This window comes from Gracilinanus agilis, chromosome 2 (assembly GCF_016433145.1).
Source record: "Gracilinanus agilis isolate LMUSP501 chromosome 2, AgileGrace, whole genome shotgun sequence".
In the NCBI taxonomy this organism is placed as follows: Eukaryota; Metazoa; Chordata; class Mammalia; order Didelphimorphia; family Didelphidae; genus Gracilinanus; species Gracilinanus agilis.
Genome location: NC_058131.1, coordinates 634676189 through 634702569, shown reverse-complemented (window position 1 = coordinate 634702569; position 26381 = coordinate 634676189).

Sequence of the window (26381 nt, the reverse complement as noted above, 5' to 3'; positions counted from 1 at the left end):
AGAGAGAGAGAGAGAGAGAGAGAGAGAGAGAGAGAGAGAGAGAGAGAGAGAGAGAGAGGAGGGTGAGAGTATATAGTGCTGAAGTTGGCAGTTTTGCAGATTGGAGCTTTTTTGTCGCCACACGCAAATTGGAATATAGATTTCTTTTTTCCTCTTCCAAAAAAGAAAAGAAAAAAAATAGAAATATCGAAAGAGAGACCAGGCACAAAGATAAATATGCTTCTGACTTTAGTCTACAAAAGCATCGCAATTCAGAGCAAAAGCTCCAAGAGCATATCCTGGGATTACCCTGCTATGCCCAAACAGGAATGTAGATCAATGTTCAGATAAGGAGATAGGAGGGAAGGGAATTTTCAGGGTCACACAAATATGAGAATTCCCCCCCCCTCCTTTGCGGGGGGCAAGAATAATGCAGAAGCTTAACACTAGCAATACCTGCCAGGAGCGAAAACAGAACTCCAGCCACTGGTCATTTCTAAACTTCTCCACTCTCAGGCCAAGTAGATACTGTCTATTCTCTGAGACAGAAGAGCTTTTAATTTTAGCAAGATAAATGATTCATGGGGATTTGGTTTTTTCCTTTCTCAGGAAAGCTGCCCTCTGCTCCTATGCATAACAACTTTGGGGAAAACAGCATGTTGGGCTTCAAATTATTTATATTCTATGTGACCTGGCCTAGCACTTTACCCATATCTCCTTGTATTCTCATGTTCTATGCTTAACTTAGGTATTGTATCTTTATTTAATTTGATACCAGGAATGGTTGTCACTTAGCATTGCATATTTATGGAATATAAGGCCCTTGAGGGTAAGGACTGTTTTCTTTTTGTCTTTGTAGTTCCAGAATCTCCCAGTTTCTGGCTTGCACATTATAATCATTATCATTATAATAGCAAGCATTTTATAGAACTTTTAAGGTTTGCAAAGTGCTTTACGTATGTTTTCTCATTTGGTTCCCACAGCAACTCTTTCAAGTAGGTGCTATTTTTTTAAACCTTTACCTTCTGTCTTAGTATCAGTTCTAAGCCAGAAAAGAAACAAGAGTTAGGCAATTGGGAGTTAAATGACTTGCCCAGGGTCACACAACTAAGAAGTATCTGAGGTCAGACTTGAATCCATGTGTTCTATTCACTTGTGCTACCTAGCTGTCCCACATGCTGTTGTTTTGATTCACATTTTACAGATGGAGCTAACTGAGACTGAGAGGTATGTGACAAATTTATGTTGATTTAAATTAAATTGACTTGTGTGTGAGTATTAGAGTAGCCCCCCTGTAATAATCATGTTTCCTATAATTCCCCTTTTCTCCACTACCATAGACCAACCTCAGGCCCTCATCACTTCTTGCCTGCTCTATTGCAAGAGCTTACTGGTTGGCCTCCCTGCCAAGTCTTTTGCCATTTCAATTCACCCTCTGCTGAGTTGCTAAAATGATTTGCCTAAAGTCTGGGTCTTACTATGTCACTCTCCTATGTGATAAATTCCAGTGGCCGCCTATTGCCTTCAGGGTAAAAGACAAAAATCCTCTTTTTGACATTTAAAGCACTTAACCTGTGCACTTCTTACCTGGCTACTTATCCTTCTTCATCTCCTGCCTAAGTACTGTCTGCCCCCCATTCTCAGTGTTCTCTCTCCTCACCTCTTCCTTTTAACATCTCTGGCTTCCTTCAAGTCCCAACTCAAAATCTACCAGAAATTCTGCAGGAGGTATTTCCTGGGGCCCCCAGCTAAAGTTACCTTTTATTGACTCTTTCTGTCTGTCTGTCTTTCTCTGTCTCTCTGCTCCCTCTTTCTTTCTCTTTTCTCTTTTCTTTTTCTCTCTTTCTCTGTTCTCTCTCTCTCTTTCTCTCTCTGTCTCTATCTCTATCTCTGTTTCTCTCTCTCTTCCTCTGCTTTTTCTGTTTTCTTCTTCTTCTCCTTTCCTCTTTCTTCTCTTCCTCTCTTTTTCTGCTCTCTTTCTGCTCAAATTCAGTTTTAGAAGCTTACTAGCTGTGTGACCCAGGTCAAGTCATTTAGCTCTGTTTGCCTGCATTTCCCCATCTGTAAATTGAGCTAGAGAAGGAAATGGGAAACCACTGAAATTCCTTAGCCAAGTAAACCCTAAATGAGCCACAAAAAGTGGCACATGATTAATGAACTTAACAATTACAACAGTAAAAATATATATATAATATAGCTATATATATGTATACAGATACATATGTACAAATGCAAACAAAATCTTATAGGTACCTAGTTGTTTTTACATTTCATTATAATCTGAGAGCATCTGAGTTCCTTGAGAGCAGGCTCTGTTTTGCCTTTATTTCCTCCATGTTTAGCATTATGCATAATTACTTGGTAAGTGTTTAATAAATATGTGTTGACTTACTGCTGGATTGCTGGTTTCAAGAGGTCATAAGCCATATCTTAATTATCTTTATATCTTCACAAGTTCTTAGCACAGAGCTTTACACATCTATTATGGCTGTCAAATGAATGGATAAAGAAAGGAATGAATGGGACGTCTTCCAGGAATGCCATTATATTATATAACTCGACATTCTTTCTGTACCTGAATATCTTTCAAGGAAACATATAATGCTGGAGTCAGTTATCACTTAAAAAATCCTTATCATTTAATAAATTAATTGGAACCCAAATGACCAGTTATGTATGGCCATGTAGCAAACAGCAACATGTGGGAGGGAGCTAGATAACACACTAGAAAGAGTACAGGATTGTGAGCCAGGAAAAACCGAGTATAAACTTAGACCATTATTAGCTATGTAAGCATTGTCCTCAACTTCCTCTTCTGTAAGACTATCTGTCTTAACAGGGTTGTTGTGAAGACCAAATGAGATAATGGATGTGTTTTGCAAACCTTAAAGCATATGTATATATGTGTATGTATAAATATATATTTTAAATGTAAAGTAAATAAATGCTAACCATTATTAAATCTATACAAAGTGTCCCAAAAGTCTTAGTCAAAATTTTTAAAGCATATTTAAATTTATTAATTTTAAAAGTACAAATGCTCTATACTTCTAATCATTTAAATTTCTTTTATATTTTTTTTGTTTTGTGAATTTTGATTGCTAGTTTTAATTAATTATTATTAATGAAGCAATAAGTGTTTAGTTTGATCAAGATAAGGGATCCTATCATTATGTATTATATGAGAGACAGTTTCTGCATGACACATTAGACTTTTTTTTTGTCAGGTCACATCAAAACCAAAACACACACACACAAAAACAAAACACACAAAACACATCAAAACAAACAGGCATCAAAACTTCATTTTTGCATGATCTTAAGACTAGGATTAAAAAAGGAGTTCTCTTAGTAATTGATAAAAGTTTTTACAAAGTTCAAAAATTAACTAGAGAGGTGAATAGTACAAGATGAGATTACATTGAATTTTAATGAGAAAATTCAATATTTTAAAATTTAAATAATTAACCTTTCAAAATTTTTGTAAGTTTATAGCTTTTATTCTTCTGAAATTGTTAAAGTTTCTAAACTGTGCTAAGACTTTTAGGACATGCTATCTATTGGACCATGTTCACATTTTTCTTTAGAATCATTACTGAAATATCTTATTGTTACAGGGTCTGAAGTTTCTCCCATTAGAATCACACTATCAGGTTAGTGATACATTTGTCTGTAGAGACTGTAGTCAAAAGACAATTATATTACCTCAACTTACTAGGCTTACTACTTATTGAAAGATTGAGAAGGATGGAAACTTTTCCACATCATGTGTGTTCACTCTTAGTTCATTTCTCTGCATTGTCCTGAATGGACTATATTTACCTTTGAAATGGCATTCTTTTCAATTCGTCAAATGTTCATCAATTCCCTTCTAAGCACAGAGTTTCTGGGCTTGGCTGGGGAAGATGGCAACTTTAGATGATGCCCCCTACCCACAAGATGTTTAGAGCCTACTTTTCTCACTTCAGGAAGCAGGTTCCATGGCCAAGCATCTTCTTGTCTCATTGGGTAAGGAAGCTTTTCTCAGATCATATTATGTAAAAATCATCTTCCAAACTATGTCAGCCCTTTTACCTGTGGCCATCTTAAGAATATTGTTCAAAGTCCACATCTGGCTTTGATGAGCACCACTGATGAACACGACTTTAACTTACTAGTCTTCAAAGCAGTGCAGGCAGCAGGGATACCCTCTGAGTAAGAGGATCAGTCAGTTGATTGAATCTGGTGGGTCTTTTCCATCTGCCTTTCCTGTGATTTGTCATTCAGTGTTTCCAGGAATGTAATGGTTCTACCACATGTGATGTGCAGCAACGCGATGGGCCAAATAATGCTCAGAAAACTGAGATGGTAGCCACACACAATGAGCAACTGAGAAAAAGGTCTCCGTTCATATTTGCTCCATTGTGGATGACCTGGCTCCTTTAGGAATGACTTCCATTATTCTGACCCAGAGTGAGGTACCCATAGAGCACACCTGGAGAGCAGAGTAGGCAATCAGCAGTCTCTCACTGTTTTATTACTTTATTATCTCTCATAATGTGAAAAACAGGCTGACTGCATCCTTGGCTGTAATCTGTTAGGCAGTACCACTGAGGACACTTTGACTCCTCCAGAATGTCTCCCAGGAGTTAGGAGCAAATTAGTCCTCCACCCTCCTTTCCCAAGGTACCCTCTTACAGCAAACAAGTCTCACACTCTGTTTCAGCCTTCCCTGTCACCTCTATTTACACACAGCCCTGCTACCTAATGCCTGTGATATATTTGACCACTAGGGAAGAAAAGCTGACCAAATGAGTTTCTGTGAAGCTGAAAACATCTGTGCTTCATCTCAAATTGCATTTTGGGGATGGTTGAGGCTTCCTTAAAAGCGACACCATTCATTGACCTGGAGTATAAATGATGGAGAACGTTACATGTTCCTTGTAAAATACTTCAGAAGATAGCATGGCACAGTAGAAAGAATATTGCATCTAGAAACAGAGAACCTGAGTTCAAATTTTGCCAAGCTATGAAACTCTGGGCAATGTCTTTAAGCCTCAGTTTCCTCATCTGTAAAATAGAATTGTTGTGAGAATGAAATATGAAAGCTTATAGAAAGAGCTTAACAAACCTATCAAATATAAATGCTAGCTATTAATGCCTTTAAAATCCTTTCCAACTCTGAGTCTATGATCTTATGCCATTGGTTCACATTTTTACTCACTTTTTGAGGCTGGGTAAGTCATAGTCTCCCTGAGTCTGAGTTTTCTCATAAGATAAAAAGAGATAAGATAAAAGAACTAGAATAGATGTCCTTGAAAGTCTCTTTCAATTCTAAAATTATAATCCTGTGATGTCAGGACCTTTCACTTGCCTCTGACTTCAGGGTATAGAGTTTATGTCAAGGACATTCATGAAACCATGAGAAATTCTTATTTTCTTGCTGGATTAACTTACTAAATGTTCATGACGATTATATGTTAAAATTCCCAAATGCTCAGAAGCTCATTCATTCCAAATATTCTTACAGTAGTTGGAGTAAATACTAGAAGCTCATTCTTAAGAATTATGGATCTTATCAGTGGCCATTTTTTAAAAGTCAAAAGACATTTTAAGAAGTTTTTCTTTCTCTGTATTTAAGAATGTAACAAAATTTTATTGGGTTGATTATAAGAAATATCCAATTGGAGGAAGATTTCAGATTTCTGGATTTGAAAAATTCTAGTGTTTCAAACCATATCCCCAAACTTGGACACTTGGACATCCAAGAAATGGATTCTCCTTTTCTATTGTCAAGAAATAAGTCATCTCCTTTTCTATTGTGATTCTGTCTTAAGCTAAGAGTAAGAGGGAGATGGATAGAAAGACTGCACATAATTGTAATTACAGTTATCTGCTCAACTCAAATCAACTTCATATTATCAGACACCCTGGCAGTCATATTTTCACCTTTAAATCAAGTAACATGATCTCTCTTGATACACTAAAATAGAATTCTCCACTTGTTTGAAAATGATTATTAGATTAGTGTCATTTGTTCTAGTATCAGATTTCCAATCATTGAAGGTCCTTTGGTTGGAGTGCAAAACTTGAATTTGGGAACACTGAGTTCAGATCCTACCTCAAATAACTTACTAGCTTTGACCTTGGGCAAATCACTTAACCTCAATTTTTCTCATCTACAAAATGGTAATCTGTCAAATAGCAGCACCTATTTTAGAGAGTTTTGTGAAGACAAATGATAACATACGTAAGATACTTCACACGTCATCATCTTCATCACCATCACCTTCATCATCATCATCATCATCATCATCTTCATCATCATCAAAATGACATTAGTAGGCATCTGCAAAGTTCCTGGGGATAATTCTCTATACTTACTTAGAACTATATACTGGTTACCTGAAGACAGTCACAAAGTACATTAAAGTACCAGCCACCATCAAATAGAGGTTGGAAAGACAAGATGATCTTCCCATACAAAATGATAAGTGTCCATAACTGAGATACTGAATAGGATTTCAGCCATTACAATTTTAAAAAGATATGAAGGAGTTGAATAATATTCAGAAAAAAGGAAATAAAATGAACAAGAAGAGCCAGAGGTACTATTTAAATAATGGCAAACTGAGAAGTTTGAGATCCTTGAAACTAGAAAAGGAAGATAAATGTTGTAAATTATAAATAAAATTATATCATAATTTTAAATATAAATTAAAGATGAAATTGTGAAAGTTATGGATGGATCCTTATTCAAACCTAAGAATCCAGGACTCCCTTTCTAACTTGAGATACACATATTGATTAGCAGATAGTTGAGAGATATTTCCCTGGGCAGGTCTGTACTAGTTGTTATGAGAGGGAAAGTAAAAGAAACATGAAATGATCCCTGTCACAGAATCATTGGATTTCAGAGTTGGGATTCCGGAAGCCATTCAGTCTAAAGGACAAGTTAACTCTGCACAATATACTACACAAATAGCGATGGAACCTTTGACTAGAGGCTTCCTAACCACACAGTCTGCGTCCCAAATGTCTCTGAGAAACTTAGAGTCTTCTTGGGAAGTCTTTCGTGGACATGGTCCTGACCTATGATTTTATCTACGTAGAGAATTCTGGTGTGGAAATCCTTTGCACTTCTCCATATGTAGGACTTCCAGCCTTTGGGTTGCCTGGGAAGCCGGGTAGTTAAGTGATCACGGTCCCATAAAGCAGTATGTAGCAGAGGCAGAGGCTGAATGAATGTAGGCAGGGCTTCCAGACTCTAATGCCAGCTGCCTTATCCACCATCAACTGCCAGACTCCTTAGTAATTAAAGAGGATTTATAACAATAGAGTAATGAGCAGGATGCAGACAACAGGTCCAATAAAAGCTCAGCACCAATAGGGTGAACTTTTAGAATAATAAATAGCTCACCTTTATCAGTTTTCTTGACAGTTTACAAACTGCTTTCCTCCTAACATCCTAAAAAAGCCAGGTGCAGGGTTCATTACCAGATTGCTGAGGCCAAATTGGGCTTTGTATCTTGCCCAAAGTCACATAGCAAACAGAAATGAGGTGTTTCAACTCAGCCCTTCTCTGTGTATGAAGTCCAAGGTTCTCTCCACGACAAGAGGCTGCCAAGGAAGAAAACAGAACAAAATTCACCGGTGCCGAAGCTCAACGTGGAAAGAGCCGACATTTGAACCAAAGTTGATTAAATGATTATTCTGTATCAAGAATGGCAGGCGTCCTGGGGCCCTGGCTTGAGAGCTAGCCGAGAGTCAGACAGATCTGAGTTCTAGTGCTGAGTCTGACCCATTATGGCCATGTGAGCCTGAGAGAACCATTTAATCTCTTTCTATCCCCTCCCAAGCGCCACAACTAAATAGAACTTTAACCTTTCCGGTGTCAGGGACCCCTTGAGGAGTCAGTCTGATGAAATCTATAGACTCTTCAAAATAATGTGTTTAAATACATAAAAGGAAACATGTAGATTTACAAAGAAAATAAATTATATTGAAATATTTATTAAAACACCTTTAGACCATGTCATGGACTCAAAATTAAGAATTTCTGCTTGAAGAGAATAATTTGAAGAGAAGGTGCCCATCTGGTTGGTAGAAAAAGTGCTTCTCTGAGAGCTCTCTACAAAGATGTGACCAGGGGTATTATGATTACTATTATTGCTGTACAGAAAAGGTTTGAATAAGTTAATGGATTTGGTATCAACCACTTGTCAAGGGAAACTGGAAGACTTAAGGAAGCATGTCTAGACTTTTGAAATTAATATCATTAAGGACCCTCTGACTATCCTATATACTTTCTATTGGTGCATCTGTCAAATTCAGAATACAAAATCACTCAAGGTGTGTGGTGATTCTGAGATTCTGAGCTATAAAGTATTCTTCCTAAACGAAACAAACAAAATTGTACTGGGGCTATGTTTTGCCTTTCTTTCTGGCATGAAGCAAGTACTTCATATGTGATTCTTTTTTTTTTTCAATCCTTGCATTCTATCTTGCTATCGATTCTAAGATAAAAGAGCAGTAAGGATTAAGTATTTGAGGTTAAGTGACTTGCCCAGGGATACACAGTTAGGAAGTATCTGATTCCAGATTTGAATCCCCATTCTCTGGATGCCAAGCCTGGATCTTTATATACTATGTTATCTAGCTGTCCCAGTAAGTGATTCTGTCTTAGAAACAGGATTCCAAGTTTGTGTTTGTTTGTTTGGGGTGGGGAGGAGTAGATGGAATTAATTCTATTCAAGTCAATTTGACATATATAGAGATCCTCTTGGATTCGACTCTATCACAAAGATGAAATAAGACTTTGCTTTCAAAGAGTTGCTAATTGAATAGTAAAAGTATATAATGAGCATTAACAGAAATTAGAATTTAATTCTGTCATTTTTGAATGATTGCCAGAGCATCACATTTCTTTCCTTCTTCCCACAGAGTGGTCCATAGATGGAGAAGGATAATACAAGAGAGAGGACATAAATGCTGAAGACTGGTGGCGAGGTAAAACCCTTCATTCATTCTTGTTTGCCTTTTTTTTCCATTTTATTTTACTTTGTGGTTTGAACATTGGGAGAGTTTTGTTACCGAATGACCCTGAGGTCCTGAAATACAGAAGCCAATACAGAAAATGAAAATTGATGAGCAGAAACAATGTTCCTAATGTATTTTGGACTAAGAAAAAATGTTAACTTTTGTTTTGGATGAAAGTCTGTGTCTGTTCTGTTCTTAATTTGTCTTCTCTGACTTGCCAAAGTGTTGTTAAGGCTAATGGAAAAAAGAGGGATTGGGAGAGGGAGGGTTTCCACATATCTATTATGTGAATAGGAAGAAAGTGACAAGGAGTCTGAATTTCAGAAGCCAGTACACCTGAACTGACTTAGAAGGATAGGGGAGCTTTATAAATGATCTCTTTCTTATTGGAATGATCTCATAGAAGGAGGTACTCTCTGGAATCTAGGTTATTCAACCTGTTGAAACAGGCCTCCTTCCAAGCAAACAGACATATTACTACTTCATACAGTCTTGTTTTGGGAGGCATTTTATGGCTTTATGATCAGCATTTTTAAAAAAGAGTTCTGAGTTTGCAAATTGAAATCTCAGGTTTTAATGAGGTGGGAGAACATCATCAAGAGGAATAATCATGGCATAGAAGTCATGAAATTCATGTTATGATTAAGCACCTATTTTTTGAGCCTCTCTGACTGATTTTTTTTCTTAAAACAAAGACTGGTTTCTGACATTCCCCTAATACCTAGGGGAAGTGAAAAAAATAAATGACAGTGATCCTTGGGATGGTGCTGAAATCCACAGGTAATTCCAAAGTCCCATTTCAGGCACTGGTATGGCCATTCTCTCCTCTCCCTACTCCACCAGCCTCCTTATATACTTGTGGAAATCTTTCCAATCCCAGAATCAACAACTTTCCCTGATTTCTGCAAAGCCAAAGTGTTCTTTTGTTATCTCTCAACAAAGTTTGTTTTTAATTATGCTAGGAATTAACATAAAAAATTTAGGAATGGAAAGGACCCGAGAGAATATCTTAATCCAACCTGTCATCCTCTCTCTCCCTCCCTTTCTCTCTCCCTCTCTCTCTCTCTCTCTCTCTCTCTCTCTCTCTCTCTCTCTCTCTCACACACACACACACACACACACACACACACACACACACTTTTGCTGTCTGTCTGTCTCTCCCTCTGGTTTATTTTTTTGTACAAAATTATTTGTATATTTGACTTCTCTACTTGGCTAGAATATAAGCACTACTTATAAATGTTTATAAATAGCTTTTGTTTTGAATTGAATTGAATTTCTCCCCTTCCCAACTTTTCCCAGTAGCTAAATAGCCTTATTTTTCCTATTTGTTTTCCAGTGATCATTACAACCCTCATTCAATCTAGTGTTGTTCAAAAGGCACATATTACACACCTACTAAGCACAAGAGACTCTATTACGTACAAACTGGCCAGAGGTAAGAGACTAAAAGGAAAAGAAAGAAACTCAAAGAACTTGTACATTTACAGTGTGCCTTCATCCCTTTCTAATTAATTGAGATTTAACTGAGTGTAAAGTAGAGGCTAATATACTATATAAGCTACCTGAACTTTGAATTGCTGCAGCAATCTCAAATGCCAGTACTGATTTCTGTTAAGTGTCATCATTTTGCTCTATGTTTTGAAAAGTATTAAAGGGGAAAAAATGAGGACAGATTCTTGGGACCTTTTTTTTTTTACTGCCAGGAAGAAGTTGCCATTGCATATAAAGCCAATCAAGAACATCCACAGCACATTGGAATGGCCTTGTTTCCATGGCTGACAATTCAGTTGGTCATTTCTATGGGGGTGGAGTATATTTTTCCCCTGAAAGGACCCTGACCCTCTAAACTTTGCCCACCAACTATTACTTGCCAATGTCAAACTGGGCATTTTTCAAGTCATGCAGAGAAGCTACATCCTGCCTGGAATATATAGCTTCACACAAGGAATACAACCCATCTTTGCCAGCATTTTTAAAAATTATCCCTTATTCAAGTATTTGAATAACTTATTAGACACATATGCACCTTGATTCAGGATTGCCATGTGACCGAGCATCCTTTTAATAGCATTTGCTAAATGTTTGTGTCTTTTTGTCAGTGTCCTAACTTATTCTTATGCTATCCACATTGGAAACAAAAAATAAAATAATAAAATCCTCCTCTTCAGTATGCTATTACAGAGAACAGAAGCCAGGCTTTGTCCAGTGACATTTTTGGCTTGAGCTTTTCCAGTTAATATGCCTATGCCAAGTACTTAATAGATAATTACTTAGGCCTTATAAATCTTTGCCTTCTTCCTTTTCCTTCTTTCTTCACTTTTTTTTACCCTAAATGAACTTTCTAAAACTGTTCCCAAACACTTTGGCCCAGTTGGATTTTTACTTTCCTGACTTTGCCTTCTTCTTCAAGACTCTCATTTATTCGTTTCAAAAGTAGTGCCTTAAAAACCCTTCAGGGCTCACTTCAAATTTGTATTTAGCCAGATGAAGTCTTCAGTGATTTTTGTAAATCCATGATTTAATTTTTTTTTCTATTGATCTTTGCCCTAGAGAAGCTCTTCACTTCTCTCTCAGGGAGTCTCTATAAATAAAGAACATGGTGCATTTATCTCTTCTCTCCAACAATGGTCAAAACAGCCTCAAAAAAGCAAGTTTTGCAAATCCAGAGGATGCTAAATATCTGGCTTCTTTTGGAGGTGACAAACTGCTGTAATAGGTTTTACTCCTTCCCGCACTTAAAAAAAATGTACCTTAAAGCAACTATAAAGCACAGTGTTTGATTATATAAGGATAGTTCTAATTGCTCCTTGTTGAGCATCATGGGGTGTTAGAAAAATGTCATTGTGTGTGGTGTGATAAATATATACTGAAGAATAAAATATTACTAATAAGTATTATTAAAATAATAATAATACTATGCATTTATATAGACCTTTAGTTTACAAAAGTGCTTTAAACATATCATCTCATTTAATCCTCATAATAATCCGTATTAGTGCTATTATTATCATCATTTTACAGATGAGGAAAATGAGCCTGGAGGGTTTTAAGTAACTTGCCCAGAATTCTACAGCTTCTTTGAGGCAAAGATTTGAATCGAGGTCTTCCGAACTCCAAGTCCAGCTTTCTAGCCTCTGTGCCACCTGGAGCCTCATACTTTGGATGAATTCTGCCCATAACTTAATTCTTTGAGCTTCTAAGAAGTCTGTCGTGTGTGAACCTGATGTGCCTGCCAGGGCATGGCTGCACCTCACTGAGCTCTTTCTTAGCCGGCAGCCTCAACTTCCCAGAAGCCATCAATACATTTCACATCTAAGATGCTTTTCTCATTCAGGGAGGATCTTTAGTGTGAATCATACACAGTGACCTCGTCTGCTATAACTGCACTCTTTCAGCCTTCCTTTGAGCTTGGTTGCTAGGTTCTTCTTTAACTTATTTGTACAATATTTACTTTGACTTTTTTCAGAATTTGTTCTTATATTGGAAAAGTCCGGGCAGCACCCAGGATGTTGTGACTGGGGATTTGCTGTAGGGATAAAGTTCATTATTTGCCAGACTGAGTTTGCCCGTATCTTGATGACAAGTCTGTCAAGGTTCTTTTCATACAAGGGCCCCCTTTTGAATTATTGCCTGTGTTTTTTCTTCAGGGAGCATGTGTGAGAGACCAGACTAAAAGGTGGACTAAAGCCAGGGAATCAGGAGACAAAGCAATTCCTAAAGGCTGGCACAATGATGCTGATGCATGGATCATCACAGCTGTATGTCAACATACCTTTTGGGACACCAATCCAAAAGTCCTCCAGGGTCAGCTACTTGTTTTTGGAATCTTGCAAACAGCATTCAGCTCACAAACAGAGGAATCCAACTGCTTTCACAGACCCAAGAGGCAATGTGCCTGGATAGGTAGAGAGATGACCTAATAGGGGAAAGGTAGTGGAACGAGCATTTATTAAATGCTTATTGTTTGCCAATCAGTTTGTTAAGCACTTTACAATATTGTCCCATTTGGTCCTCACAACAACCCCATGGGGTAGGTGGTAGTATTATCTCCATTTTACAGATGAGAAAATTAAGGCAGAAAGAGGTTAAGTGATTTGCTTATATGGTCTAAGAAGTATCAGAGAAATGAATTCATTTTCTTCTTGTCTCCCCATCCAGAGTTCCATCCATTATGCCATCAAGTAGTTACAAAGATCTGGTCTGAGTGAGTAAAGAGAAGGAGAAATATAAGAAATACTACTACTACTACTACTACTACTACTACTACTACTACTACTACTACTACTACTACTACTACAAGGAATATAAGAAATGCTGTGAAAATAGACAATATTGGACACCTGATGGGATATGTGGGGTGAAGGTAAATGGAGCTTATACCAAGGCTATGAATGTGTCTAGAGGTATGGTTCTACCAATGATAAGAATAGAGAAGTTTAGAAATGATTTGGGGGAGAAAAGTAATGAATTCTGGGTTGAACACTGAATTTGAGATGTTCATGGAACATTTGGTTAAAATAGGCATTAGATGATGGGTTATTGGAGCACAGAAGAGAGACTAAAGCAACATATATCAATCTGTAAGTCATATGTCTAGGTATAAACTAGGTTTAAGCCGATGGGAGTTGATAATGAGATCAGTGAGACAATATGTTGAAGAAAGAATGAGGGCACAAGAGGGGACCATGGGGCTACAGATACATTGGGATTAGGAAATGGATGATTGTCTACATAAAGAAGACTGAGGAAAAGTCAGATAGGTAGGAGGAGAATAAAGAGATAGTACTGTCATTCGTTTGTACTCATGGTAATTATATCCATCAGAAGGTAGAGGAAACAACAAAGGAAAAATCTATTCTGGATCTGATTTTACCCATGGGGAAGAACTGGTTCCTAGGATAGGAAACATTTGTGTTAGAAGAGGAGAGAAAAGGTAGAAATAGTCTGATGAATCCTAGATTTTGAAAAAGGATGTGAAAATGTCTTCAGAGGAAGGATAATTGGGATATCATGAACTAAGAGTCTATAGAGAATGTATGCTAAAGAAGGAATGGAAAGGAACAGTTAGGTAGCTCAGTGGATTGCAAGCCAGGCTTGGAGATGGGAGGTCTTGGGTTCAAATTTGACCTTAGACACTTTCTAACTGTGTGACACTGGACAATTGCCTATCCTCAATTGCTCTTTAGCAATTCCAAGAAAGAAAATAATGATTTTTTAAAAACAGAAGAGATATCATGAGTGAAATTCTGAAGATGAGAGAAATAATTTCAGTGAGGAGGAAAAAGTAGGAGTTACCTAAAGAGAGTAATGGGAATGCAAAGGCATTTACCAACCAACATAGTTTTTTGAAAGATATTTATATAGGTTACCTTATTACAGTAAGGTAGAGGAATACTACAGAAAAAAATTGTATATGCTGTTAAATGTGGTCACTTTATCACATGTCTTTGCTTAATTATATTTCTTTGTCATAATGGAATATTTAATCTTGGATGGAGAAAGACTCTTCCACACCAAATAATTTAATGATGATGATATAAACATAAAAGTTATCAATAAGGCACTAAAAATACATACAGACTATGGAAGCAAGCCAGAATATACTGGCATAGTCATGTAAAAATAGTGCTAAAACATCACAAAGATCAGAATTGCTGAAGATTGTAAGGAAAGCTAATGATGATCAAAAAAAGGGGGACACATTAATTTTACTTTAAGCAATACTGAGCAAAAGGCAGGTAAAGAGAGAGAGGAATCAAAGAAGATAGGACCACTCCTCTGGCTGGTTGTTATGGTATTAGACCTAAGCATATGGATAAGGCTACATTTTTTTTCTTTCTATTTCTGTTTTTCTCTGCCAAGTAGAATGATCTTTGGACTGGAAAAGACAGAGCAAATATACATAAGGAGTTGGTCAAGACAAATAAGGACATCATCAGAGAGAAGCACCAAGCTTTTCTTCATGAGATGCATTTACCTGGCTCAGGAGAACAGTAATATCCTCAGGTATTGAAAGAAATAGCAGGTGTGTTGTTGAAATCTTGTGAACAAACTGTTGAAGATCATGGAGGATAAGAAAGGTAGAATAGGATCAGAGAAGGACAAATATTGTCCCTTTTAAAAGAAAATGAGAATGAAATCTGTATACTAGAGGTCAGGTAGTTTGAAATATATTCTTGAGGGGAAAGTTTTAGAATACATTAGTAAATTCTAGAATATATTAGTAAAAGAATGATTAGAAAGTAAGGTAAAGAGTTGTCTTGGGTTCATCAAAAACAAGTAATTTTTGATTATCTTATTATTTTTATAGGGACAAGGTATATAAACAAGAATAAGAGGGAATGCTGCAAATATAACAGACCTAGGTACTAACTGAGACTTTGATAAAATCCTCCCAATTCTATTTTTGTGGAAGATAGATATGCCAATTTTTGTAGACTAGATGATAATAGTACTAAATGGATTTGGAATCAGTTGAATGGATCAAAGAGTAATTTCATGTAAAAGTTGCACAAGATGGCAGCTAAAGTCTCTTCCAGTTCTCAACTTTTGTGATTTAAATTGTTCAATGATAATTTGGAAGGCATAGCTAAGTAAAGTGAATGTTCCAGAGATCTGCACTTGACCTATGCTATTTAACATAAAATAAGATATAGATGTAGGAATATGTTGTTAAAATTTTAACAACTGTCTGGGTTTTCCAAAGGAAAAATTATCAGCAACACAATTTAAGATTAATCTGAATTATGCCCATGTCTCCCTCCATATTCTTATGCCTAGACAACAAATCCATCTCTGATTTGTAGGGTTTCCTGATTTCCACGATGTAAATGCTCACATTGAAAATTCAACAATCAGCTCTTAAAATCTGGTATAGGCTAAATCTAGCATACTCCTGAATGGTTTGTAAAATGTTAGGATGACACAAAGATAGAAACAATCATTAATACACTGAATGAGAGCAGGAATCAAAAATATCTTTGCAAACTAGAAAATAGGGTTGAATGAGATAAAATGTGATAAATATACATACGAGTTCCATATCATGTGAACAACCAATGGCAGACTAGTCATTTTCTATGAACCCTATGATCTCTCAAACATATCAAAATAAAAATTATGCACCAAAGACAAAAACAAATGCATGATGTAGGATGCCCAGATTCCAAAAGAAAGTCAAAAAAAATAATTCAACTCAAGAACCTCATGTTCACAAACCCTGCCTCCACTATCACCAGCAAAGTTGCACTAGCCGACTACAAGGTTAAAAAAAACTAAAAAATAAAACAAATTCAGAAATATCTTCAAGAATATAAAATAACCAAAATATCAGAAGATCATATAGAGACCTAAAAAACCTGCTGGGGGCCATGACAGATGGCCAGTGCTATAGCAGATGACTCCGCATCAGCAGAGCAAAACTCTCAACTGCTGGTGCTGGTCCAGAGAATTAAGAAACAGAAGGAGTGGGACAGGACACAGTGTTTATTGGAGGAAGGGGTAGCCTATAGCACTCTATTAAACCAGAAAGAGAATACTTAACATCTAACTGGGACATGTTCTATCCACCAAAAGTCACTTGGGGCAGAGACTTAGACTGGTGAACTGTGAATTTCCCAATATGGAAAGAAACTGAGAAACTTTGGGATCCAGCCTCCAAGAAAACCAAACACCAAAGGCTATAAAATAAACCCTCAGAAGTCAACAGTATGCCTATATAAGAATAATAAAACTCAAGAAGCTATAATAGAAAGGAAAATTTAATTCCACATAATTTTAAAATGTATAAAATATCTGGGGATGGACTGAAGCATAAAAGAAGACTTAGATCAATTTCAAAATCCTCCTTAAAGAAATTAAGAACAACTTAAATAGCTGGAGAAATATTAATTACTCATGGCTAGGTCATGCCAACATAATAAAAATCACGCTATCAAAATTATTTTACATTTTAATGCCGTACTAATCAAATTGCCAAGAAGATATTTTATATAATTTGACAAACTAATAAGTAAATTCATTTGGAAAAAACAAAAGAGCTAGAATACCAAGAGAAATGATGAAAAGAAGTAGGAGCGAAGGGAAAATAGCACTTTCAGATCTCAAACTACATTGTAAAGCTAACAGTCAACACCATCTGTTTTTGGTTTAAAAAAGCAGACAACTAGATCTAGACAAAGGAGAACCAGAAATAACACAATTCAATAACATAGTTTGGTAAAGTTGGAAACATAAATTACCTAGGAAAAAGCTCCTTATATAATAAAAACTGCTGGAAAACAATGTCAGAAATTAGACTTATGCCAACAATTTATTCCATATTCCAAATGAATACATTCAAAATGGATACATAACTTTAATATTAAAGATAATATTATTAAAAATTAGTAGAGAAGCTATTCATAGACATCTCATAGATATGTATAGTATATGTATAAATAATATATGTATATATTCTTAACCAAATAAAAAAGATAAAATAGATAAATGATTATATGAAATTTTAAAGCTTCTGCACAGAAAAATTAATGCACCTAGAAAAAGAAGGGGAGTTGTCAAATGGGAAATAAAATTCTCTGAAAAGCATTTAGGATTTGATGTCTATATGTAAGTAATATGTATGCATATGTGTATATATTATATAAAAACATGTACAGATACACATAAATGGTAAATGTTGTTGTTCAGTAATATCTTACTCTTTGCGACCTCTCATGGACCATCATATCATACTGATTCCTCCATGGAGTTGAGGTTTTTTGGGTTTGTTTTTTTTTTGGCAAAAATACAGGAGTAGTCTGCCATCTCCTTCTTCAGTGGATTGAGGAAAACAGAGGTTAAGCAACTTGTCCAGAACCACATAGCTAGTGTCTAAAGCCAAATTTGAACTCGGGTCTTTCTGACTCTTAGCCCAGAGCTCTATCCACTGAGTAATGGAGTTGATTAATAGTCATTCCCCAAAAGATAAGTGGTCAAAGGATATGACAAACTGTTCTCAAAAGAATTGCAAAGTATTCACAAACACATCTAAGAATTCTATAAATCACTAATAATAAGAGAAATACATATATACATATATATATACATACCTACATATATATATCAAAACAATCCTGAAATTTCATGTCATACAGATACATTGGCAAAAATGACCAAAATATGAAGTCTTATATTCGTGCTAAAAAATAAACTTCACAAATACAACATGGGAGAGATTGTAAAAAGACCACAGTTCATTGGCTGGGAAAAAAAGACAGGAGTTTTAATAGAATGAAAGTTCAGTGTATGTAAATTGTGAAATAGAAGCCAAAAAATTAATATGATCTTAGGTTACAGTAAGACAGGCATCATTTCCAGGGGTGCTCCTTTAGCACCCAGTGCTGGTCCAACTCCACCTATAGTATTGTGTAAAATTCTGGATGCCATATTTTAGGAAGGAAATTAATAAGCTGGAGAGTAAGCAGGGGAAGGCAATTAAGTTGGTGAAGAGCCTTGGGTTTATGCCATATGGGGATTTGTTAAAGAACTGAGTATGCTTAGCCTGGAGAAGCCATGCTTGATGGGACATGATTCAATTTATTCTGTTTGGCCCTAAAGGGCAGAACTAGGAATAATAGTAAAAGCTGGAAAGAAGTACATTTAGGCTTGATGTAAAGAAAAGCTTTCTAACAAAGAAAACAATCCCAAAGGAAGATGAATTGCCTGGGAGAGTAGGAAGCTCCTCTTCATTTAAAAGTCTTCAGACAAAGATAGGATGATCTCTCATTAAGTATAGATATAGAGGTGATTCTTTTTCAGGTATGATTCATACTTGATGGTTATCTTAGCAGCATTTTGAATCTGAAATCTGAAGTTCTATGATTCTGTTCTATGATGGGCAGTTAGATGGTACAGTGGATGGAGGGCTGGGCATGGAGTCAGGTATATAAGTTCAAATCTGTCCTTAGACACTTCCTAGCTGTCTGCCTTTGGAAAAGTCACTTAAACTCTGTTTGTCTCAGTTTTTCTTCTGTAAAATGGGAGTAACAATACACACCTAACTCACAGAGTTGTTGTGAATTAAATAAGATCAGTATGCATATATATATGTATATGTATATGTATATGTATATATGTGTGTGTGATAATATAGAAGAATAGTTGTATATTTTTCATTAAAATGAAATATTTGTATATTTAATACCTTATTTTTCCCAATGAATTATACAATTTTTAACATTAATTTAAAAATTTTTTAGTTCCAAATTCCCTCCCTCCTCTCTTGTTTCCTTCTCCCTACCAGTTAATGATTTGATACAGGTTATACAGGTGCAGTCATGCAAAACATATTTCCAGATGAAATATTATTTGTAAAGAGGTTTACACAATGCCTTGCACAGCGTAGGCACTTAATAAATGCTTGTTCCCATTTCCTTTCCTTTTCTCCCTAATGCAATTGAGGTAGAACGTGGAGTGTGTTCACATATGCCTCCAACAAGAGGCTCTCCTCCTTCTACAATCTCCCAAGAAAGGCTTAAAATTCCTTAGACAAGTCAGCTCTTTGACAAGATTTGAAGCACTCATGTCCAGGGTAAATGTTTCCACTTGACACAACGAGTTCATCAGAACTACACCCTCAAACTTGAATTCTAAATATACAGGTCTGGGCGAGTGGAAGAGGAGAAGAAACTCTAATGACACAGAGGTTTATACCTTCATATTTTGGATGAAGTAATCCCAAAGTGGTACTCTAAGTCCAAAGTGATTGATTGGACCCCTAGGAAAGATAGCTACATATTATTTGATTCTCTTATTACATCAGATAATATATTTAAAGTGCATTTCAAACCTTTATATTTATTGGCCAGTCATGTCTAATTCTTTGTGACTCCATGTGGGGTTTTGTTGGCAAAGATACTAAAGTGGTTTGCAGTATTCTTCTCCAGTGAATTAAATCAGAGGTTAAGTGACTTACCGAGGGTCACAAAATTATTGTCTGAGGCTATATTTAAACTCAGGTCTTCCCAAATCTAAACCTAACATTTTTATCCACTATCATCTAGTTCTTCCTAAATAAGTATTTTAAAATATTTTATACATTCTATATAATGTGTATTGTGTAATATTATATTATGTGACATGTATTATATATTTTATGTAATGTTATTTATATGTATCTATGTTATATGTGTTATATATATATGTGTGTATATAATGTAACCTATGCTTATATATTATATATGTTATATCACTACATTATGTTATATACAGCATATATTGTACATAATGTATATTACATGTATCTGTTATGTGTGTTATATACACATGTACACATAATGTAATATACTTTTACATAATGTTACCTAAATTATATATAATATACTTATATAAATATATAATATACATTAACTTAAGTACTTTGTTCATGTGTAAACTACTCAGAGTAATACTATAAGTCAAAGTAGAGGTATAATTCTCCAAGGAAGAGGGGGCTTACCAAGTGGGAGGGTTGCTTGACAATAATAAGAAACCTTTGTGTGAGCTGACAGGAACAACCCAGGGCAACACTATAAATCTAGAAAAATATAGAGGTCCCTGGAGAAGGTAGCAGCATACAGAAGTGTCTTGGCTATTTATGAGCTAAGGTTTAAGTTAACAGAGGTTTCTGTCATATTAAATAAAATATTAAATAAAGCCTGTATAATAATTGCTGTCCTGCTGGCCTCCTAAGTGAGATATCTTTCCTTTTTTTTTCCCCCGAGATCTAGACATAAGCTAAAATCTTATGCTCCTAAGAGAATCCCCAGGTAGAGATTTGGACCCCAGAGTTGCTTAGTGTGAAGCCCCCAAGACTGAAGCTAGTTCTTCTGAGTTTGGATCTGAGGCGATGAGCTGGGTTTTGCATGTCACAGGCACTCAAAATAAAAGTTTGTTGCTGTTTGTGATGTGCTGTTTAGTCCGTAGACCTGCTTACAAGCCAAGAAGCCACCATGAAAATCAAACAATAACGCCGTTTTTGCTTGTTCGAAGCTTAAAAGTGCATTAAAAGGTAAAGGCCACAATGAAGAGATTCAGCTGAGACAAATGTTCCCAAATCCCGATGAAGGTCGTTATCACGATCTAAGGGCCAGGGAGAATTATTACTGAAGTTAACTTGGCTGTTTGAACCAGGTGTTCAGTGAATTTGACTGAGGAGCAGCTTACTGACATGCACAAATCCAAGCCTGAGGGTCTAGGATGATTGTAAATTGTTCATATTTCTGGAAATTATTAATCAATCATCCAGTGACAGAGGAGACAGTAAACCTAGGGGAAATGTTTATTAAGAGATTCTATCCCGGAGTCTAGGGTAAAGCTGGGAAATGAAGCTGTACAGTGCTTGCTATTAGCCAAACCAGATGCTGAAAGTTCCCTTGCTGCCCAGAGGTCACTTAGAGCTGCTGCTGGAACTTAACTCTGCTACACAGGGAAAACACATCTCGGGTGCAGATCCTCTGTTCTCGGGAGGGCTTGTGGAGAGAGCAGTGGACTAGGAAGCAGGAATTCCTAGGCTTATATAAATTGACTCCATAACTTGCTCACTGTGTGACTATAGTTAAGTTATTGATCTTATGGGCAAGTGAACTAAACTTAACCTGAGTTTTCTCAGCTCTAAAATAGGGGTAATAATAATTCTAGCAACATCTACCTCACAAGGTTGTTGTGATCTTCAAGTGAGAGAATACATGTTAATTGTTTTACAAATTTTAAAGCCCCCAAAAATGTCAACAGAAATAAAATATATCAGGTAAGAAATAGCTGGTTTCTCTAAAAACCAGCTAGGCAACACAGTGGATAGAGGACTGTACCTAGAAGAGAGGAAGACTCATCTTCCTGAGTTCAAATCTAGCTTCAGACACTTACTAGCTGTATGGCCTTAGTCTAATTACTTTAACCCTGTTTGCCTCAGTTTCCTCATCTGTAAAATGAGCTGGAGATGGAAATGGTAATGTACTCCAGTATCTTTGCCAAGAAAACTCCAAATCAAATCACAAAGAATTGGACATGATTGAAAAATGACTGAACAACAAATAAAGACTCATGTTGTTCATGAGGGGACAGGAAGGATAGGGGAAACTTCATTCAAAAAGAAATATATAGGAGTAATAAATTGCTTTAGTCTCCAAAGATCCTCTGAAACATTCTAAAGCAGAGCATAGTGGCCACTCTTGTAAATACCTGATGGGGTTGCTGGATCTCTTGAGCACTGGAGTTCAGAGCTACAGAACTGGCTGGGGTCAATCCAGTGTCCACACTAAGTGCAGCACTAACAAAGTATGCCAACAGGTTGCCTAAAGAGGGGCAAATTGCCTGTGAGCAGTCCTACACTTTCAATCTGGATGAGATAGTGAGACATGGTCTAGATAAAGAAATAATGACTAGATAGATAGGTAAACAAATAAAGAAACAAATAGACACATGAATGAAGCGCTCTAAAGAATCTAGACTGATTCTATGTATAGTACTAGTACGTATGCTGCACATATCTCTAGGCATCCCATTACCCTCCCTCCCCATTGGAGTTTTAGCCTATAAAAGTTAGAAAAAAAAATAGAACAATATTCTCAGGCAAAACAGAAATGTGAAGAATACTAGGAAAACTCATGACTATTAGGAATAAAATCTAGTCATTGTTTTTGAGGCTTAAGGAGGCCAACAAAAATTTATAAAATTATGTTTTGTTTTTGTTCAACAGCTGGGTGTCTACAAAGGAATGGTGGTTCAGGGCTAAGGCTTAACCCTAGTGCTTTTGGGGGTACCTTTGACCTGGAAAAAGCTTTTTTTTCTTGGTGTCTTAATATACTCTGCAGGAAAATGAGTTCATTGCTAAAGGGGGGTGTGGGTGGCTGAGTTAATGTTTTAAAAAATTCCTTGAGATGAATAAATACACTGTGTATCTCTGGGCACAGATAGTACTCTGATTAGCACGTGCATGCCCAACGGCTTTTCTTTGTTCTAGTAGTGTCTCAGAGTTCTCAGCATCAAGTCTTATACTACATTTTCTCAACCCCATGCCTCAGGGAGATAGATAAGGGAATTCAACTTTTGGACTATTAGTTGAAGAGAAGAGAGATTTTTAGGTCAAAAATCAGAGTTGTGTCCTTTCAAGTTCCAGTTGGTGGTAATGGCAATGGTTATGTAGCCAGTCAGTGAGTCAGTAATTGAGTAAGTATTTTTAAGTACCTATAATGTGCCAAGCATTGCTTGGGATACCAGTGCGGATTCCACCTTCACAGAGCTATGGTTCCAAGGTTATATTACCAGTCCTTCAGGATTCCAGAGGCAGATGGATAGATCTCTAGGCATAGAGTCAAGATGACCTGAGTTCAAATCCAGCCTCAGACACTCCCTGGGAAAGTCATTTAACCTCTGTCCATCTCAGTTTCCTCAATTATCAAAAGAGAATAATAATAATATCCACCTTTCAGAAAGGACTGTTGTGAGGATGAAATAATATAATATTTGCAAATACTTGGCACAGGACCTGGTAGGTATTAAAAATGCTCATTCCTTTCCCTTCCTTTCCCCAGATGCTCACATATTGCTTGGTGCCTCATTTCTTATTCATATTATTGGCAGCTCTTTCTCTACCCTCTTTAAAGCTTCTCACTAAACCAAATGATTAGTATACTGGCTAAAGTCCATCTGGAGATGCTGTCAAACGAAACAATGAATGTTGTAAAGCACTTTTTAAATCTCAGAGCACTTTATAAATGCCAATTGGTATTATTTTCCTTACCTTTACAACTACCTTCAAGATTCATCTCAAACATTACCTTTTTTAAATTTTTTAAAACCCTCACCTTCCACCTTAGAATCAATTGATTCTAAGGCAAAAGAGCTGTAAGGGCTAGGCAATGGGGGTTAAGTGACTTGCTCAGGGTCACACAGCTAGGAAATGTTTGAGTCCAGATTTGAACCTAGGATTTCCCATCTCTAGGCCTGGTTCTCAATCCACTGAGCTACCCAGCTGTCCCCCTCAAACATTACCTTTTACAAGGGGCCTTTGCAGCCTCTCTCAGCTGCTAGAGAGTCTACTCTAAGGTTACTTTCCTTGGAAATAATGTGTACCTTGTACATGCCTGTTAATTTACACATTGTCACTCTCATTAGAATGTAAGCATCTAGGTGCCTCAGTCTAAAGGGGAAAAGGGGGTTTTGTGGGTTCAATATATTAAAAGATGGTCACCAGAGGATTGAACAATTATCAATTCTCAACTAAGAATAATCTCAAGTTAAATTTGACTTTTATGGAAGTTTATTTACAATTGAAAAGAGAGGTAGGAAATAAAGAAATAAGAATCTAACACAGTAGGTAATGTACTGCGATCCTCTAATTAATCCAGGTAGATCTAATTAACCCTCAGCCGAGAGTCAGCCAGATCTAGAGAGGAGAAGTCCTAGGTTCAAATCTGCCCTCAGATACTTCCTAACTGTGGGACCCTGGCAAGTCACTTAACCCCACTGCCCAGTCTTTTCTACTCCTATGCCTTGGAACCAAAACAGAATGTTGATTCTAAGATGAAAGCTAAAGGTTAAAAATAAAAAGAGTATAATCACTTTGAAAATAGGGATAGTTTTGTGCTTTTTCTTCATAGCACCAGCAATTAGCATAATTTCTGGCATATGGGGAGTTCTTCATCAATAATTGTTGACCAACTGGTTGAAAGATGGTGCACCGTGATTGGGAGAGAAAAGAAAAACATAGATATAGTATGTCAAAAATGGCAGGAACCATAGATAACACTTAGTCCCACTGTCTCATTTGGCAGAGGAAGAAACTGATCTTGGTAGAGGAACTGATTTGCCTATTTAGCAAAACTATCCTCCATGACAACATCCTCAAACATTTCTTATCTTTACTTAAAATTATCCTGACTTCTTCCAGCCAAAGTGAACTTTTCTTCTTCTTAACCAGTTGTTATTTTACAATAATCTACCAGCATTTTCACATTAACATAGGAGAATCTTAATGAGTACATAAGTAAGTCAAAATAACAAACATTTATAAACCTTTTACTCTGTATAAGATACTCTGCTAGCCAAAAAGGATACAAAGACAAAAACAAAATGGTCTCTACCCTTGAGGACATTATGTTCTACTACCCAGAGCCGGGGTTATAACATGTACATAAGTCAATGAATCAGAGATAATTTAAGGAGAGATGATGATAAATAATAGCACTTATCTGCCAGGATTTTTGTGAACATAAAATGAGATAATATTTGTAAAATGCTGACCACGGTGCTTGGCACATAATCGGTGCTCATAATGCTTTTAAAAAAATAATTAAAAAAACAGGAGATGAAGCATTAAGGACTGAAGGATTAGGGAAGACTACTTAAACAAGATGGAAACTAAGTTGAGCCTTGAAGAGGAAACATTGTATTGAATGTAAGCTACCTGAAGACAGATTGTTTTCCTTTTTTTTTTCTCAGTATCCTTAGCACTAGAAAAACATGGTGCCTTGGTCATTGTCAGCATTTGGTGGCTGCTTATGGTATTGGACTGGAAGGAAGATAAAAATCCTGAGAACTGAAGAAAAGGAGAATACGCCTTCCAGGCATGGGATAAAGAAAAGAAATAGATTTTAGCACTCATAGAACAACTAGTACTGAACTTTGTCTGGAATCAGGGAAACAGGTTAGAGTTTAAATTTGTCATATTTTCTTTTTATTCTTTCTTCTAACTTGGAACTGGCTTTGATTTTGCTCAAACAAATTAATGATCTGACCATACAGAGACAATTAATTCAGAAATAATTTCAATTATTCAATTAAATTTCAATTAATTTCATATAATTAAGTGGTTATTATCACTATTATTTCCTTCATATTACTATCTAGTTAGTTTCTACAGTACAATCAGTTTTCATTTTTGGTACCATTATGATGTGCTCAGAAAAATTTGTGCCTTCCAAATCCCTACTTGCAAAAAATATCTGTGATATAAGTAAGGCTTTTACATAGGCTTCTTTTTTTAAAAATCCTTTAACTTCTTTCTTAGAATTGACACTAAGTGTTGGTTCCAAGGCAGAAGAACAGTAAGGGATAGGTAAAATGAGGCTTTGTCTTTCCCGGGGTCACACAACTAGGAAATGTCTGAGGCTAGATTTGAACCAGGGACTTCCTCTCTCTAGGTCTGATGGTCTATCCACTGAACTACCTAGCACCTCTGCTTCTATATGGTCTTGAAAGCTTTGACATCTTTTATTTTTCACTCCTGAATCATATTTTTCATGATCCTCTCTCATGTCAACCTTTACACTGATGTCACTAAATACTAAATTATATGTTGACAGTTCTGAAGGTGGTGGCAACTTATGAAATTCTATATAAAATTTTTCTTCTTTTTCATCCTC